The 19014-nt window shown below is 40.0% G+C and overlaps 1 long non-coding RNA gene across 1 annotated transcript in view; it reads right to left on the reverse strand.

The window, feature by feature from the left end:
- Positions 1-3457: 3457 nt before the first annotated feature.
- Positions 3458-19014, reverse strand: part of LOC126215341 (uncharacterized) — a 33999-nt gene continuing 18442 nt past the window's right edge. Inside the window, exon 3 of the long non-coding RNA XR_007542124.1 lies at positions 3458-3630. This is a non-coding gene — a long non-coding RNA (uncharacterized LOC126215341). The remainder of the gene's footprint in view (positions 3631-19014) is intronic.

Consider the following 19014-nt stretch of genomic DNA (forward strand, 5'->3'; position numbering starts at 1 on the left):
ATTAATACTAAGTTTGTTTACTTAGACAGAACATATGGTAAAACATTAACTGAGATGTACCAAGAGTTAGAATACGGAAGGCGTACCTGAAAGACTATCTCTAGCGACACTCTTGTCTGTAGCTATGATCAATCCTGTGGAATTTGCTTATGCATATAAAGAATCAGCAGGATATACTGCCGCACTTATGGGTGAAGCTATACATCTCGCACAATGCCAACCAGTAGTGGTTAGTTTAAGAAAGACATCTCTATGTTATCAAGAGATGCCTGTAACATACAAGAATCAATCATGGTTTATGGCACCTCCAACTAGACTACTTCAAAGACATGCAACAGAGGTAGGATGTGATCCTATGTTATCACCACTATATTTCTTAAACAATGCATGGTATTTGTTATCTCCTGACCTAAGAATAACTAAGGAGCCAACCACCTTATCACCATTAACTGAGGGGTCTTGGGAATACATCTCTCCTTATTCCCTCATGACTGCTGGTCTATATACTAGATCTGATTTAGTGAAGATGAGGATGCAGTTACTTCATCCATCTGAGAAAGCAGCCATTGAGAATATTATAGTACAGGGATCTATTGGTGCTAATGTTAACTTACAAAATATAGATATAACTAAAATTCTCACTAAAGAAGGAATTGATACTATGACTGAAGAAAATATAGCCACCTGACTGTGGGGATGGTTTTCAATGGTGGGCAGAATCAGTTCAGGTTTAGTAGGTGTTTATGTAATATGGCTTTGTATAAAATTTGTCACTGATACATTAATACATGGTCATATCTTATTCTCAACATTTGGAAGATGTGTGTACCTCATAGGAGCATGTCGGGCAAATATTACTACATACGTATTAAGTACTAAATAGCAAGAAAATACTAGTCCAGTTTCAGATCCCAGTTTCTGGCCGTCTGGCAAGGACAACACTGAGATGTTTATTCAGTTGATCCAGTCTCAACCAACACAAGATACTCCTAAGAGCACCATTATTCCTCCACAGTATCCAATTATAACCCCCATGCACGAGTACACAAAATCATGAAGATACAACAAAAAATTACTGTTTTAAAAATACAGTGGCAGAGAAGCCGAGAACCTACATGGCGAACACAAAAACAGCCTCACGAAACCAACATGGCAAACAGACTCATAGAATGTCAAAGTCGCTACGTGGAACACCAATGGGTTGCCACACCAAGCAGGAGAATTTCGTCAAATTGTATATATGACGAAGCCATAGACATATGCCTCCTATGTGGAACATTCCTAAAATATTAGAATAGGAGTTCCGAAGTACAAATGCCACCGGAAAGATCGTCCACCTACAGAGGAAGAACGGCCATGTACATAAAGAGATCGCACCGTACCATCCCATCAAACTCCCACACCTCAGGACATTGGAAGCAAACGCCCGAAAAACTATAATCCAGATATACTGGATATTGCAAAGGTCAGAGGGCTGCCACTAGCCATCAATGCCACAACATGCAAATAGCTGGCATCAGACCACAAACCAGTCATTTTTGGAATTGCCCTACAAGGCATCACTTCACCAGAAAACAGACTAGACCTTCACGGCATCTGACGGCAGAACTACACACAGCAGGTAACAGAAGACCTCATAACATCCCCTGATTCGGACACAGGAGCTGAAGAAACAATCCGCTACATAATGGAGAAGGCTGTAGACGCCACTACCGCAGCGGCACTACGAAAAAAGAGGAGGAGGACAAACCCGGCAACCGAGAGACAAGTAAACCAGTTGCAGCGCGATATCAAAGCGACAGTAGAAGCCTACAGAATTCAAACCTGGTCTGACAGGATATCTGCGCTCAGAATAGATGATGGATCAGCCTGGAGCACCACCAACAATCTCCTTCACCACCACCAGAGAATACTCCCGCTACTAGTAGCCAACAACGATATCTGCAAGCCAAATGGAAAAGCAGATGCACTAAAAGATATATTCGCCCAGAATCTCACGCCAAACGACGACCCCAGGGATCCAGAATACATCACAACAGATTAACCGCCTGCTGCAGTTTCTAGCTGCAGTAGAAGATGACCAAAGAGAAAAAATATCACCACGGGAGACAGACAACAACTGAAACACTTGAACCAGAGAAAAGTGGGTGGAGAAGACCTAGTCACAAACCAGATGACAAAAATGCCAGCAGAAGCAGCCGCAGTCCTGGCGAAGGCCTTCAACAGAATCCTGAAGACAAAGCTATACCCATGGGCATGAAAAGACACCATCGTCATCCCCATCCCCAAAACCGGGAAAGAAAGCAATCCAGCCATTCAGCTACACACCTATAACACTAGTCAACAGCCAATTTGCATCTGGGATGCGATACAGTACAAAGTCCGATAAAGTGGTCAATTCTCAAGTTTCAGTAATCTGCAATTTGAATTTAGACAGGCTACCAGCTGCTAGAGTGACAGCTTTGAGTTCAACCACCACATAACGTGTTATCTTAGAGAAACTCTCACCAGTTTACATTGCGCACATTTCTAAAATAATTAATTTGTTTACCAAGTTAATCAAATAAGGGTCACAATATAGACACCATTTCTTATGGGCCGGGTATATGAGCAGCCAGAACACAAAGTCAAGTATAGTTCCCTAAGTTAATGCGAGCAGATGGTCACACAGGTTCAATAGTAACAACATAAACTAAAATGTATAAAGAACCAGTAGTAGTGGGACTAAGAGTGTGAGGCCACTGCATTGTTGCCAAATTTACTCAAGATGGCAGCGATGACGTCATTCAAGATGGCGGCATGTAGACTTGGCAACAGCACATGACGTGATCCAAGATGGCGGCTTTTGGCGGGAAAATGGAGGATGCTATGTTCACCAGACTTTGATACGATGTGACGTCATTATGACGTATACATGCTACATCGAAAATGATAGAAACCGTATATCGACTATTCGACTTTTATGAACTTTCGAGAGGTTGTGACAGGGTAGCGCTGTGCTCTGCGCCATTCGTTTAAATGTGTTTTGCATTCCTTGCGTTTAAATCGTGTATTGTGCTGTGTGTCCTTTGCGCTGTTTTTCATTTTCTCATCTAATTTTGTGTTCAGCATTCGAGAGACTAATGAGAGAAAAGCTGAGAGTTCACCATCGATGACGACGGGCAATTGTGTGGTTATTGTGAATCTCAAGCAGAAACTGATGTACTTCTGACCCAGCTGAAGTGCGTCGGTTATTCGTACTCCGTGAGAAGAAGCACTCAGCAGCCAAAATCTTCAGATGCGTCACGGAGTAAGTGACTAAGTGTCTCATTTTATTTTAGTTTTGATGAACTGTGTTACAATTTAGAAATAAGGTTAAAATAGTATATTGTTCTCATATCGTACCATGTAGTCATGAAAACATGCAAATTGAATACTTAATGTTTTCTTGTTTAAGAAGATAATTAGTTACCCATAATGAAGTAAATATTCATAGTTTTGTCCAGTTTTCCAACCACTTATTTCTGATTTTGCAGGTTGTCCAAAATTTTTCTTCAGACTTAAGAGTGGGAGCATGGATATCCGATTTTTCAGATATCCTTTCTCAGTGGAAAATGGAAGTCACCGGGAATGTATTCTTGGCCCGAAGTACTACAAAGAAAAGAAAGGGTTTCCTGTTCCAGATCACCTGGTTTGTAACATCATGCTATGTTTCATCTGCCTAGTAGTAGACCCTGTTAACCGATAGCTTATAGTACAACCTAAGAAAAGTATGCATACCAGTAGCATTTATTATCTTGCATTATTAGGTTGCAAGAATTAAGATTGCAATTATGCTGGAAGCTGATTTTTGTGGGTAGTCCTATTATTAAATATTGTCTGCTATAAAATAATCTTTTTTATATAATGGATGAAATCAAAATGTACTACAAAACAAACAAATATTCTTAAGACATCATCACAATACAGTGATATTTTTGACTTGCTCTTATCACTGTCAATATATTGTGCTTAATTAAATGTACCATATTTCAAAACAGGTGAATTAACAATATTAAACACTGGTAATTAACAACAAATACTTTTGTAATTTGCATATAAATTGAAATAGTAGGCTACTCAACTGTGTAATTACTTCAGTAATATAGGTAATTTTGAAGAATTCATGTGTGGGGCTACATATCAATAATTCAGCCAATGTCGCAGATTGTTTTTAATTTTTAAGGAGAGGGAACAAAAATTTTTCATGGGAGAAGTTAGGATGTAAGTGGAGAGTACCCTACCTTCTGTGATCTTTTAAAAATTGAAAACACTGATGATAAAGTGTGACTTTGGCGAGAGTATCAATATGTAGCCCCGTGCATGGATTCTTCAAAATTACTGTAATATATAGGTCTTGTTTTAGCTAACATCTGTTACAAAAATTTATTACTGTTTTCTTCATTTGATAATATGCTGACTCACATTATGGCATTGTTTTTTCCTGTTAAGTTGTAGTTGGTTAAATCTAGTCTCAAGTTAATGTTTAGGCCTGTTGGTTAAATATAAGGAATCATATGTTCTGTCTAGACACCCCTTTAGTAAATATGGCCCTGGCATCTTTAAGCCACTGTATTTCCTCCACAGTGGAAAAGTAGTTGTGTGTGTATTTAGTCTGTCTTTGCCTTATTTTGCATTATGTTGAATATGTTGCTGAAATACTCTTATCAATGAGGTCCAAGCTAATGTACAAGGGCGGTTCAGAAAGTAACCTCCGATTGGTCACAGTGCGGGTTGTGGGGGGAGTAGCGACGCCATCTGTGCGTTCACGCACTCAACAGGTCAGTCGGCATCAAGCCGTGGTCGAGTGAACGTCGTACCTGCGCTAGTTTAGTTTTTGTGGCAGTTTGAAATGTGTGCTGCAATAGAAAACCCCGCCAAATGTGAAGTGCGTGCTGTCGTAAGGTTTTTTACAGCCAAAGGATATTCTGCAGCAGCTTTGTGCCGTGTACGGACCAAGAGTTATGAGTGAAGGAGTTGTCCGTGAATGGGTACGTTTATTTAAAAGTGGACGAGAAAACGTTCATGATGAAGAGAGGAGTGGTAGACCATCATTGGTGACTGACGAACTCGTTCAGACAGTTGATGCAAAACTTCGTGAAAATCGACGTTTCTCAATGTCGGAGTTGTCTACTGGTTTTCCACAGATTTCTAAGACTCTCTTGTACGAGATAGTGACAGCAAGATTGGGTTACCGTAAGTTCTGTGCACGATGGGTGCCCAAAATTCTTACCGACCACCACAAAACTCAAAGAATGGCCTCTGCATTAAGACTTTCTGTCACGTTATGAGGACGAAGGAGAACCATTGTTAAACAGAATGGTGACCGGTGACGAAACCTGGATTAAGTACGTGAACCCTGAGACAAAAGAACAATCAAAGATGTGGGCACATTCAAATTCGCCTACCAAACCAAGAAAAGCCTCGCAAGATTTTTCTGCCAGAAAACTGATGGCAACGGTGTTTTGGGATGCCAAAGGGGTGTTGTTGGTTGAATTCATGGAACGTGGTACGACCATTAATCAAGACGTGTACTGTAAAACAATAAAAAAGTTACGACGGGCTATACAGAACAAACGCCGTGGTATGCTGACTTCCGGTATCGTTTTTTTGCACGATAACGCCCGTCCTCACTCTGCTCGCAGAACAACGGCCCTTCTTGAGTCCTTCAAGTGGGACATTATCAACCATCCACCTTACAGCCCAGACCTGGCGCCAAGTGATTATCACCTCTTTATGCATTTGAAGAAATGGCTCGGGTCACAGCAGTTTGATGACGACGAAGAGCTCAAAGATGCGGTCACAGGCTGGCTCCAGGCACAAGCGGGTGATTTTTATGCAGAAGGAATTTCAAAGCTTGTGAAGAGATACGATAAGTGCCTCAATCGCTATGGAGACTATGTAGAAAAATAGTGCAAAGATGTAGTTGTAAGATGTATATATTAAAATATTTTTATTGAACTTGGTGTATTTTTTTAAATCAACCGGAGGTTACTTTCTGAACGGCCCTCGTACTTTTGTGGTTGATTTGGGTAGAGCTTCACTTTGAGATGTTCTCTTAGTTCACAGCAGATGCTGGCCCGTGTGGTTAACTTAAGCGAGGTCAACCAAAAGTTGGGATTAGACCCAAGTGCATTGATTAATGGTGTAATTGTCAATGTCATGGTGGTGCAGAGCTTTTGAGCTGGATTATGTTTGTAGCTAGCATGTTACAGTATTTGATGGTGCACACTTGTTGGATGTTTGTTTCAGAGTTGTTTACGTATTTTATTAGTCATTTGATGGTGTAGTTGAGTGTGTCAGACATGTAGCATTTGTATATGTGGTTTAATAAATGGCCATAATGTGGAACTGCAACTTACTTTTCGATCCATCCTCGTATATATTAAAATTGGTGATTATGCAGGATTTTAAGAATTTCTTGGGTTTTCTTGTTAGTGTTTGGTAATGTTGGATTTCAGGTGGTAGGTACTGCAGGTATTGCTGTTAACTTTTTGATATTAGTTATGTGATTGAGTTTTGGTTTGTTGTGCTGTGGACTTCATTTTAGATAGGACAAGTTTTGATAACTGACATAACAATGTCTGTGTTGGTGTTTGGTGCTGTGGACTTCATTTTAGATGCAATAAAAGTAAAGTAAAATTTGTAATATTGGTTTTGGAGTTGGATTTGGGTTCATGGTATCAAGTGATTCACTTGAGCCATATACAGTTGAAGTAAGGGTATCGTGTCATCTTGGTGACACCACAGGTCAAAGTGGGTGGAATGACTTTAGGTAATACCTTAGTGCTAGCCAAAATGTTAGTGGCTGTACCCCTTAACTGTATTGTGGAAGCAATGCATTGCAAGCAAACTACCTGAGCACGTATCCTGCATGAATGTTCTATGCTAAACCTGTTTTAATACCTTCCATGATTAGCAGCAGTCTGTTCGAGTAGGCTTTTTTGTACCTTTGAGTTGCTGTTTTTATTGGTTTCATCAAGGAGCCGAGTGTAGATTCAGCCTTAGTTGTTATGCTGGAGTCAATTGTTTTATTCACACAGTTTGTAGCTATGTCATAGACCAGTCATTTCTAACTGTGTAGATGGTTTTTTAGTTTGTTTACACTGGAGCAGTTTTGAAAGCACTGTAAGGAGGAAAAAACATTTAAACCACATTGACCAGAATCAATAAAATGTTTAATTTTTTGTTTTTACTTCAAGGTTGACCATATGAACCCCAGGAAGAGACTGTTACAGACAAAAGTGGTTGCCCAGCTACATTCTCTGTTAAATGTATCCGGGTATACCCTGGATATTCAATTGAGTCAGAGGGGGCTCATCCTAATATTAAGAAAAAGGTGAGTAAACTTTAACATACTTTAATATATTTTTTAATCAGTGGTTGTCTACATTCAGTTTGAGACCATTAGCACTTATCTGCTATAATTAAGTCTATTGTGTTACAGGTTTTGGAAAGCTTGAGAGAGGCTTTGGTGTCCCCAAATCAGCCCACAAGCTTTCTTAGATTTCATGTGGTTGCTTCACCAGTAGGCTCACACACACACACACACACACACACACACACACACACACACACACACAGTACACAAAGTGTCAAAGTTACTGCAGAAATACACCCTATGCTAGCAAATGAAATAGGAAATGTTGTTAAAGAAGCAACAAGATCGGCACCGGTAATCAAATTACATCTTGACAATTTTGTCAAGACAAATTTCAGTGCAACCACCATGCCAGATCGTGACAATGTAATGTTTTATCCCTCAGATAAAACAATGTATAATCATATGTATAATGCTATATTGAAAATGAAAAAGACAACAATTGATCAGGATGCTCTGCAGATGAAAGTTAGTGAGTGGAAGAAAGTTGTCAGGTGGCAATATCTATTTTAGACCTTGTGCAGAGGTGCGTGGGAAGTGGAATTATTAAGAAAGTATGGGACAGTATGCTTGCTTGATGCAACATAAAACCACTAAGTATGACTGTGGTGTCACCGCCAGACACCACACTTGCTAGGTGGTAGCCCTTAAATCAGCCGCGGTCCGCTAGTATACGTCAGACCCGCGTGTCGCAACTGTCAGTGATTGCAGACCGAGCACCGCCACACAGCAGGTCTAGAGACACTTCCTAGCACTCGCCCCAGTTGTACAGCAGAGTTTGCCACAGATGGATCAATGACAAATACGCTCTCATTTGCCGAGACGATAGTTAGCATAGCCTTCAGCTATGTCATTTGCTACAACCTAGCAAGGCGCCATTACCAGTTTATATTGAGATTATAATTAATTTATCATCAAGAGCGATGTTCTCCAATTATGGATTAAAGTTAAGTATTCAAGCAACTCCGTACTTTATTTAGTAGACTCAACTCCTTTAATTGTTCCAGACCTCACGCCAGTCTGTGTGAGCTTAAACGCATGCATTTCGGCCTCCTCTAGCAACACGGTGTTGGCTCTTCTGCCAACACATCAATGACATTCCACTGTTTTTCATAACAGCGAAAGCAAATGTGTGCTATTTAGTTGTAGGTTTTTTTTTATGTTCAGGTATAGTCTGGGAGACGAGTCTTTGGTATTGACAGCTCGGTAGCGTCTTTCCGTTGCCTAGCGACCGCAGGCAGGCAGCCAATGACGGCCTGACTGAGCAGGTAGCAAGGGCCACGTTGCCGCTCTGAAACCCGGTCGCGCGTGCTTATGAAACTTACCAGTGTCTCACGTGCAGGCGGTGCGGTCGTTCGTCGTTTTTCTGAAGTTGAATTCGCAGTTTATTTCGTTTTTGTTGTTTTTAGTGTTTCTTTATGTTTCGTTGTAAACAATGTCTAGTGCGGCAGGTAGTACCAGCCCAACACAAGAAGTGAAATGGAGGAAGAAAAGTGTGCTACACACCCAGGCCCTTGAATTCGTGTGCTCTGTGAGGGATTACTTTGAGAAAGAAAAGGACAAAGGTGGGCCCTTAATTCCTGTTGTTCAGGTTGTGAAGAGAACTGCAGCAGCATTGAAAATAAGTAAGAACACTGTTGTAAAGATAGGGAAAGAACAGTATAGTGTAGATTGTGACGAGAGTGGCACAACAAAGCTGCACACACCAGGAAAGAAGCGACCGAGAAATAAGCAGGTAACAGCTTTGGACGATTTTCAGAAAGACGCTATTCGTCGTCATATATACAGCTATTATAAGAGAAGGGAACATCCCACTATCTAAATTACAGGTGTCGCTTCAGAAAGATGATCTTTTTAAAGGGAGCAAATTTTCATTGCGTACAGTGTTGAAAGACATAGGCTTCAGCTATTCACTGTTTAACGGACGCAAAATATTAATGGAAAGGACAGATGTAGTTGCATGGCGGTGCAGATTTCTGCGCAGGATCATGGGTGTGGAATTCGAAAGTATAGTGTGGTTAGATGAAACTTGGGTCAATGCCAGCCATTCTTTACATAGAGGCTGAAATGATTGAACGCCCGAGGGGACAATGGCAGTGCCTGTTGGCAAAGGAGGGCATATTGTCTTACATGCAGGAACATCGAAAGGTTCTGTGCCAAACTGCTTGAAAATGTTTCGGTCAAAAAAGACAGGAGATTACCATGAAGAAATGAGCAGTGTAGTATTTCAAGAATGGTTCGAGACATCGCTTATGATGAATCTGACAAGTCCATCAGTGATTGTTATGGACAATGCGCCTTATTCCGTTGTTCACGATAACGCACCAACCTTGGCAACAAAAAAAGACGATATCATTCAGTGGCTGAAACGGCGAAAATTAGATTTCAGAGAAGATTTAAGGAAGGCAGAACTGCTCGAAATTGTGGCACAAAAGAAACCCCAATTTCCAACATATGTAATTGACGAGATTGCTAAAAGGCACGGGCATGAAATCGTTCGGCTTCCTCCATACCACTGTCACTTCAATGCAATTAAAGGAGTGTGGGCGCAGATAAAAAATTACATTGCTGCAAACAATAAAAAATTCACGATCTCTGAAGTGGAAACTCTCCTTCCAGCAGCTATCAATAAAGTGACAAGCGAGACGTGGGCTAAAATTTTAAACAGAACTGCAAGTGCCATCGGAGAGGCGGCCAAAACCGAAGGGGTTGTGGAATAATGCATCGAAAATTTAATTATACATCTGGGAGAGAGCAGTGATAGTTCGAGTAGTGCTGAGGAAGACAATGTCAAATCAGATTCTGACAGTGATGTGAGTGGTGTTTTTCCATTACAGTAACTACAATGTATTCAGGAATGTAAGGAGGGAGTTTGCTATCGATCTACAACCAGATCATCATATTGTGAGTACTTTCTTCAGATTATAACTCTTAATACACTGACCAATTATTCTGTAGCTTGTAGTAGAACAAATTAATAATGCTAATACTTAACAATGGAAACCAAAACTGCTAATGTTCAACAACTTGTGAAAATAGTTTTCATTTCAGTTGTAAGTTTAACAAATAACTTTATTATGTTTCAGCATCTTAGATACTTGTACTAAATAGCTCTTATCAGTTTTCGAGTTAATATATTTCAAGCATCAACTTTAAATAAATTCACGCGTACCAATACGACTTGTATTTTGTCTCGCTTTTATTTCTGATGCTAGAGAATGCGTGTATCAGACAGGGTGCCGCGTGCTGTGAGCCACGTTCGGCAACAGCGCCGTCTGCCCGCCGGAACTGTCAGTACCAATCACTTGTCTCACGGACTACAGAAGAGACACAATCCATTTGTAAAGCATTAAATATTTTCAAGGAGTGGAACGTGGACACGAGTCCTGCATACTGGGTAACTGATTTCTCAGAATCCGAGATAAATGCTATTCAGGCAGTATTTCCCTGCTCTAAAGTGTATCTATGTTCATTTCACAGGGAACAAGCTTGGAACAGGTGGTTACGTAAACACGCGAAAAAACAAGAAGACAGAGAGACAATAGTTAATCAGTGGAGAAGAGTTGCAGCATCGTCCTCCTTGCAACAGTACAAAGATAATTTAGAAAAATGAAAAATCATCAAGTTTTTGAAGGGAAGGAGTCTGCATTAAAATATTTTGAGAAACTATGGGTTCCAGTGCATCGTAGATGGGTGAAAGCTTTTGAGCACACAACAAATGGTGCTGAAGCAATGAATAGGTTGGTGAAATATTCACACCATCACAGTACAGATACAACATTAACAGGTGTTATTACAGTTTTAGTCCATAGTTACCTCCCTAGCCTCATTGAAAAGTATTGTAAATTAAATTCTGCCATTAAGTCATACAATAAGATGATCCCTGTATTCCTGCATAGGAAGACACCCGACTTCACAGGGCATGTAATGAAGCGATATGAATCGGTGGAAGTTGATTTTAGTGCAGAATCGGTAACAATGGTAACTACGGGATTGTTTCATGTAAAATGTGCAGGAAACAAAGGCTCTCATTACACGGCAAACTTCGAAAAACATGATTGCTCTTGTCCATATTTCCAAAAGTTCAAGTATCCTTGCACACACTTCTGTGGCATTTTCCATTTCTCAGAATGGGGATTTCACAAATTGAATTTCAGTTATAGGACTAGTACATTGATTTGCTTGGATGAAACATATGGGTTTGGCTCGCGAAGCAGTTTCTGTAAACCAGCACTGAAACAAATTACTTGCAGGATACCAGCCAAAGTCATGGAACAAATGAACAGCACATTCCTGAAACATCAAATGGTAATTCAGCAGTGCATCAACGGGCAAGAGAAGTGTAAGAATTTAATAAATCTGACATACAATTGCAATAATGAAACAGCTAATAAAATGATTGAACACCTCACAACCTTGCAACATGATGTAGAGTCATCAAACCCTACAGACAACAGCCTTCCATTAGCAGTAGCATCAACTTCAAAGTGACAGAAATATACTTGTGCACTCTGAAAAGCCAACAGAATGTGAGGCACCGAATGGTCGCCCACGAAAGTGCTGTCTACACCCAGTGGTGCTTAACTTCAGTGATATGAGGGGAACCGGTGTATCCACTCGGCCAAGGCTGTTGGCTTTGCTTTATACATAATAAATCTTTTGGCATTATGTATAATGTAGATTTGGCATGTGCCTTATGTTAAAAGATTAAACTGTAGAGGGTACTTTTTTTCCAGTATTCAGATTTTACTGGTGATGTTCATTTTTTACAACTTTCATTGCCAGCAGTAGGTGTAAGTATTCAAAGTGCATTCCACTTACTGTAATCTGTGCAGAGCTGTTCAATAGGTACAAAGAACCACAAACTGGAGTGCAAAGTGTCTGAATGTTCTGTGATGCTTCTACTTCAGAACACACCAATATAGAGCTGTATGATAACATGAGTAAATTCAATTACACACACAGTATGTGAAAAATCTGTTTGAATTGTCTGTCACTGGCAAAAGAATTGCAAGCAAATTGCACATAGATACTGATGTTGCATGTTGACTAGGTGTAAGAAAGTAAATGCAGCTTTAAACATATTTAATTCAATTTTGTGTGTAAGTAGTTACTGTTGATATTTGCAAATACTTCCAGCCTATTGTGATCTGGCAGCTTTAGTAAGTAAAATCGTGGCATTAAAGATAGCCTGTATCTTAACATGTTCGCTGTAGCTGACACTTAAAAGTATTCACACACATCTCTACCTCAGTGCTTGCATTTTTGCTGTTGTATTGTCTGTATGCTGCTTAAGCAACTGTTTTTAACTAATCTAATTGAAATCTCTGTATTGTTTTACAGGTATGGAGTTAATGAAGAATCCACAGGGCTTTAATCAATAGAAAAAGTGCCAAAGCAACTGGAAACACAAATGTTATCATTATCAACAGAAATGAAACTTTTTTAACTTATTGAGAAGCAGACCAGATCATATACACCCTCTTGTTCTTTCAGGAATGTGCTGCTGCTTCTGTGATTTCTGCTGGTATCCTGTAAGCCACATGTTGCAGTGCTAGATTTTGTACTGTAATTGCTTTATGTGCCAATTTGTGAAATCCCCATTCACACAGAATTTCTTGCATGTACAGTTTAACTTTCGATAATCTGGACAAGATCAGGTTTTTCAAAGTTTACCATACAATGAGTCTTCAGTTCCTGCACATTTTACATGAAACAATCCCATAGTTACCATCATTACTGATACTGCACTAAAATCAACAGCTTTTAATTTAAAATACTTTTCGATAAGACCTGGGAGGTAACTATGGACTAAAACTTTAATAAAACCTGTTAATGTTACATTTGTACTTTGTTGAAGGTGTGAATATTTCACCAACCTGTTCATTTCTTCAGCACCATTTGTTGTGCTTATACTGGCAAACATGTCCGTGTACTTAAAAGCTTTTACCCATCTATAATGCCCTGGATCCCACAGTTTTTCAAAGTAATGTAATACAGACCTCTTCCCTTCAAAAACACAGAACAACACAGGCAGGCCTTTGAGGGACGGCGCCTCGTTGGCACTGGGCGTTACGCCGATGCCACTATGTCGAGATGAGCTGGCGCCTAAGGGAGCCTTCCCACGAGTCTTAACATTTTCTTGGGGCTTTCTAAGAAATGCGGTTAAGCTAGTGCAATGACCTTTTCCCGCGCGAGAGAGAACAGAGAGACACGATTGGTGGGTTCAATTTTGAACGGAGTTTCAGTTTGTTCCAGAACATTCTAGGTGCAGTAAGGCGCGGAATGTTTTGATTGGCTCGAAGAAGCCAGGAAATAATAGTGGGAGCGAACTGTGCTGGTCTAGAGTCACGGGATTGGCCAGCTCAAAAAATAGTGTGGGGGTGTTGATTTTTGCAGCTGTTTGGAGCCGTTATCAGGGAGAAGCGTCTTACCTCCTGTAGCGAGCAGACGTCATGCTTTCGGCTCTTCTGTAGGAGAGTAAATTCTTTTCGGTGTGCTGTGCAGGCCTTTGAGTAAGTCTGCCAGCTGCAACTGAAACTAGTATTCAGTTAGGGGAACTGTCATCTTTTACTGTTAGAGACAGGCTGATTCCACCAATCAGGGTTGGGAATACTGTCTCACAGAAAGCAGAAAGGAGCAGAGCAATTTCCTTGAGGCAAACTTTATTAACGACGTTACTGGATTCCGCCTTTGGGCTGGCGAGTCCTGTTTTAACGAGTGCGAAAGCAGAATTAGCTTTTGAATGGGAGTTTACGAACAGGAAGCCTGTTCGCGAAAATAAATTCATTTTTGTTACAACTGAGGCTCCTCGACGACGCAAATGCCATCGGCAGCTTGCTGACCCGCCCACGACGCTGCATTTGGTAACGTGATGCTCAGCTTTGGCATTTAATTTGATAATATGCAGGCCTGTGATTACCAGAGCCCAGTTTTCCAGCCACACACTTATTGGGAATTTGGTAACTAAAGTAGGTTTGTGTGACCTATTTTATGTCGTCTGACAAGGGAAGAGAGAGTAGAAAATAACACTTACAGATGTGTTATCCGACCTTAAGAGTTAGTTTTGGAATTTAAGGGTCATTGCCACTACTAGCTTTATTTTATCACTTATAAATGTATGTCATTGTTCAGTTTGATGTTAGGAAGATTACTGTTCAATAAATGTGTTCAATACTATCCTTGTTTGTTTAGTAGTGATCAGTTCCCTGATCACTATTTAGTTATTAAATATTAATCAAAATTAGAAAAGCGGCAGTTTTAATTAACAGGTTGGGTCTCATAACAGGCCTTCAGCCAGAGCCAACGACCCGATCCATTACGGAAAGTGAACAAATGAAAGCATTCTTGTTAAAACCCCTGACATTTGGCAGACCCACCTAAGATCCCTCATCATTTATTGAAATAAACCCCTTCCAAAATGATTAACCAAACTCAAATTGATTGAAAGAGGGACAAAAAGGAAATTTCAGGAATGGTTTGATGTGAGCACCACAATATGCGGTATGGTGTGCACAACAATACTGTGGCCCGTGCCTCGCCTGTGTCATTAACAACAGCTGTGGCCGAACTTGCATCTGCTGTTACCATGCAAAATACAAGAAGTATGAAACACAGTGTGGTGCATCTACATTCTGTGCAAAGCACTGGAAGCATACCACAGTGACAAATCCCGGCACAGAATCTGGATATGCCCACTCCGTAGTAGAGGTGAAAAGGAGTGTCACACCCTCACACGGGATTGAGGGAAAAGGACATACAGAAGTTCTGTATATATTTTCAAATGACACCGCAGAGGTAATAGTACGTTACACCTGATATTCGTGATTGAATTGTTAAGCTGTATATGACAATGCAAGAGACAACAATATTTCTAAATATTAAAGGGCAAATCTGTATAACAACTATAGAGGCATGCTACTCACTTCTAAAAGACAAATTGTACTGTATTATGTGAAAGACGAAGGTAGGTGAAGACATACCAATTTTTGAAGCTACAGTAAAACCCCGTATTAACAAACCCGCTTTTAAGGAATACTTTTGTTAGTCCCGGCAATAACGCCATAAAAACAGTGTTCCTGAAATTCGGTTTTAACTAATCACGCTTTCTTTTAAATCCCTCTTAAGTAATGAGTGTGTTACAATTCGCAAATTAAAATACGGTCTGCAGTTGCACGTCTTGTTTTCGGACATTAAATCTTAACGTTCGGCTTTGATCACTTGCATTCTTAAAATCAATGTCCGCGTTAGTGTTCGGATATTGGTCTCACCATCAAGCCAACAGCATTAGGTGTGAGACTACTGTGACTCCCTGTCGTCACATGGCATTAAATGTATTAATAGTTGTGAACAGAGTACGATTAACAGTTCTTCTGTAGAATTCTGACAGCCATTTCTAGGATATACTGCACATCATGTTGTGGTTAGTTTATCAAATGAGTTTAAATTCAGGGCTATAAAATGTCATATCTGCATCAGTTATGCCATTGGTCACCCCAAAACCAGTTGTCGGCAGAGCATGTCATTCGTGTCATTTCATAATGGCCACTTCACACTGCACAGAGTTACGTCCCCCACCCTTTCATAATCCCAACCTGTGCTCTGCCTCTACTGAGCTAAACCTACTTTTTTAACATGAAAATTAAATTGAACAGCACTTGCTGAGTGACCTGCTTTGTTTGTTGCCTATGATACAGCAGCAGCCGGTGAGCCAACAAGTGACAGATGCCAACTAACAAGTGATTTGAAGGAAGCTCTACAGTTGTGTTCACATTGAAATGGTTTCTACAGTTTTTGATGATTGTGGTGTTGATGTGTAGAACAGTAGTCAGCTTATTGAACCTATTGACAGGCACCTTTAGCTTCATTGCCTTCCTAGTTAAGTTTGTTTTTTGTAAATCCACATTTACAGTAATTAGTTTTCTACATAAGTGTTCTTCACATCTTTGTTTATGACATCTAGTAAAATTTTGCTGCAACACTATGTAACATATATAGACAATCTCCTTCCATCAGTCCAGAACTTTGATAATACCTGTGAAATGAATGAAATGTTATCTCAAATTGTATTAAGGTAATTAACAATAATATATGTCAATTATTTAACAATAACAATGTGTTTATGTCTGAGAAATAGGTTGTTAACAGTTCGAAGTAAAATGAAGCATTTCTTTAAGTAAATGCAGGGACATGTCCCTATACCCTTTTTTGGTTCTGCATTTGTAGTTGAGAGTGTGTGGTCAAGGCACTGTTTTGGGGCCAACATATTATAAAGAATCTGGTGTACCCGAGCACTTGGTAATAATATGCTATGTTAATATAGACTTACTTTCCATAAAACAAGTTCATTACAGGAAAAGTTTATTAAATAAGTTTTATAGTAGTTCTTTACCCTCTTTAAGAAGACCATGTGACTCCTTAAGAGATTGAGGATCACAGATACAAGAAAATGCAGTTGCCTAGCTACTGCAAACGTGAAGGGTGTAAGGGTGTATCCTGACTACTGTATGCACTCAGTAACTGAACACAGGGATACCAAGGCAAAAGTGAGTTTCCAGTCTGGGTTCTGCTTGGAGAAAATTTTACATGATCAGTTGAAAGTATACTTAAAAATATATTGTTTTTAATGCTCTTAATTAAATAAATGATACATTTTTGTCTTACAGGTTCTTGTAAGTCTATGTAAGGATTTGGCATTACCATGCCCACGTAATAGTTACCTACGTTACTACTTGACTGCTTCCCAGCAAGCATGCACACACACACTACTGAAAGTGTTGAAGCAAGTGGATACATACATCCTTCACTTGTGAAGGAAATGAACTTAGTACTCAGTCGAATGACATCTCTCACAGTCATTAAGTTGGCTCTAGATAGATTTGTTGATATCAGTTTCACTGGGACACACATACCATGTCAAATAAATACTACCTTTTACCCCACGGAGAACTATTTACAGTCACATTTATCGGACCCTCTATGGTACAAATAAAGTGTTTGACAAGACTAGATTGCGGAATCAGGTTGATGAGTGGCACAAAGATGCGAGCACTCACATGATTTATTATAGACATTGTACAAGAGCCAATGGAGAAGTGAAACCATTACTTTTTTGCTATCAGAGCAGTTGGGAGAGAGATCTTTTGAAGAAGTATGGAGATAGTTGTTTGTTAGATGCAACATACAAAATAACATACAATATTACTTATTTTTTATAGCTGTGAAGAGTAGTCGGCTATTTGGTTGTTGGTTTTTTTTTTTCTTCCACGTTGAATATGCAAGATCCATTCGTGAAGCACTAAACATTTTCAAGGATTGGAACAAGGATTGGAATCCCCTCTATTGGGTTACTGATTCCTCAGAGTTGCAGATAAAGACAATTGAGCAAGCATTCCCTCAGACAAAAGTTTACTTGTGCCTTTTCCATCTGAAACAGGCATGGCGAAGCTGGTTGGGGTAAAAAAAGAAATCTACGTGTACCAAATGACATGAAGACATTTCTGGATATGTGGCAAGAAATTTCAGAATCACCAACAAAGAGTTTAGAGATCGCGTAGAAGAGTTGCGAACGCATGAGGCTTCTCGGAGAAACGAGCGTGCATGGTAATACTTTAAACAGCAATAGCTAATGGTATGTGACAGATGGGTGAAAGCGTTTGAGAACAAGGGCAGATTTGCAACCATTGACACTACAAATGGAGTTGAAGCCATGAGCAAGGTTGTAACACATTTTTTCCTTAAACACAATGCAGACAAGACTAACAGGGGTTACTAAGGTTATAATAAACCAGCTTCTTCCAAGCATAATTAGAAAGCACCGTTTGTAGAATTCTGCCATCGAAGTGTGTAACAAAGACGTTCCACTGTTTTTGCATAAAAAAATGTTTGTGAAACATGCCATGCAGCGACATGCATCAGCAAAAGTAGAGTTAACTGCAAGATCAGTGAGTAGGAGATCAGATGGTTCATTTTGTGTGGAGAGCGCAAAGTCCAAAAACAGTAATTATGTTGTAAACTTTGATATACCAGATTGCACATGTGAAGATTTTTGGAGATATAAATACCCATGCAAACATTTCTGTGCAGTCTTTATTTTTTACCCACAGTGGGGTTTTGATAAAATGCCAGAAAGTTTTAAGACTAGCCCATTAATCTGTCTTGATGAAATGTATGGGGTTGGCTTCAGAAGTGGCTCTTAAGTAATTTCATATGAAGGCAATAGCAGTGACAGGGCAATAGCAGTGACAGGGCAATAGCAGTGACAGGGCAATAGCAGTGACAGGGCAATAGCAGTGACAGGGCAATAGCAGTGACAGGGCAATAGCAGTGACAGGGCAATAGCAGTGACAGGGCAATAGCAGTGACAGGGCAATAGCAGTGACAGGGCAATAGCAGTGACAGGGCAATAGCAGTGACGAAGCAGCTGAGGAGGCTGTCGAGGTCGAGGAGGCTGTCGAGGCAGCAAATAGAGATTATCTCGTTCAAAACACAAATATTCCTTTGCAGCAGTTTGTAGCTAGGGAGCTGTGTAACCACATTATAATCTCACATACAACTGCAGCAACAGTGAAAGAATAACAAAAAGTACTTGGATCACTCAGCAACTGCGTGCAAGA

Source organism: Schistocerca nitens, chromosome 12, assembly GCF_023898315.1.
Source record: "Schistocerca nitens isolate TAMUIC-IGC-003100 chromosome 12, iqSchNite1.1, whole genome shotgun sequence".
Taxonomy (NCBI): Eukaryota; Metazoa; Arthropoda; class Insecta; order Orthoptera; family Acrididae; genus Schistocerca; species Schistocerca nitens.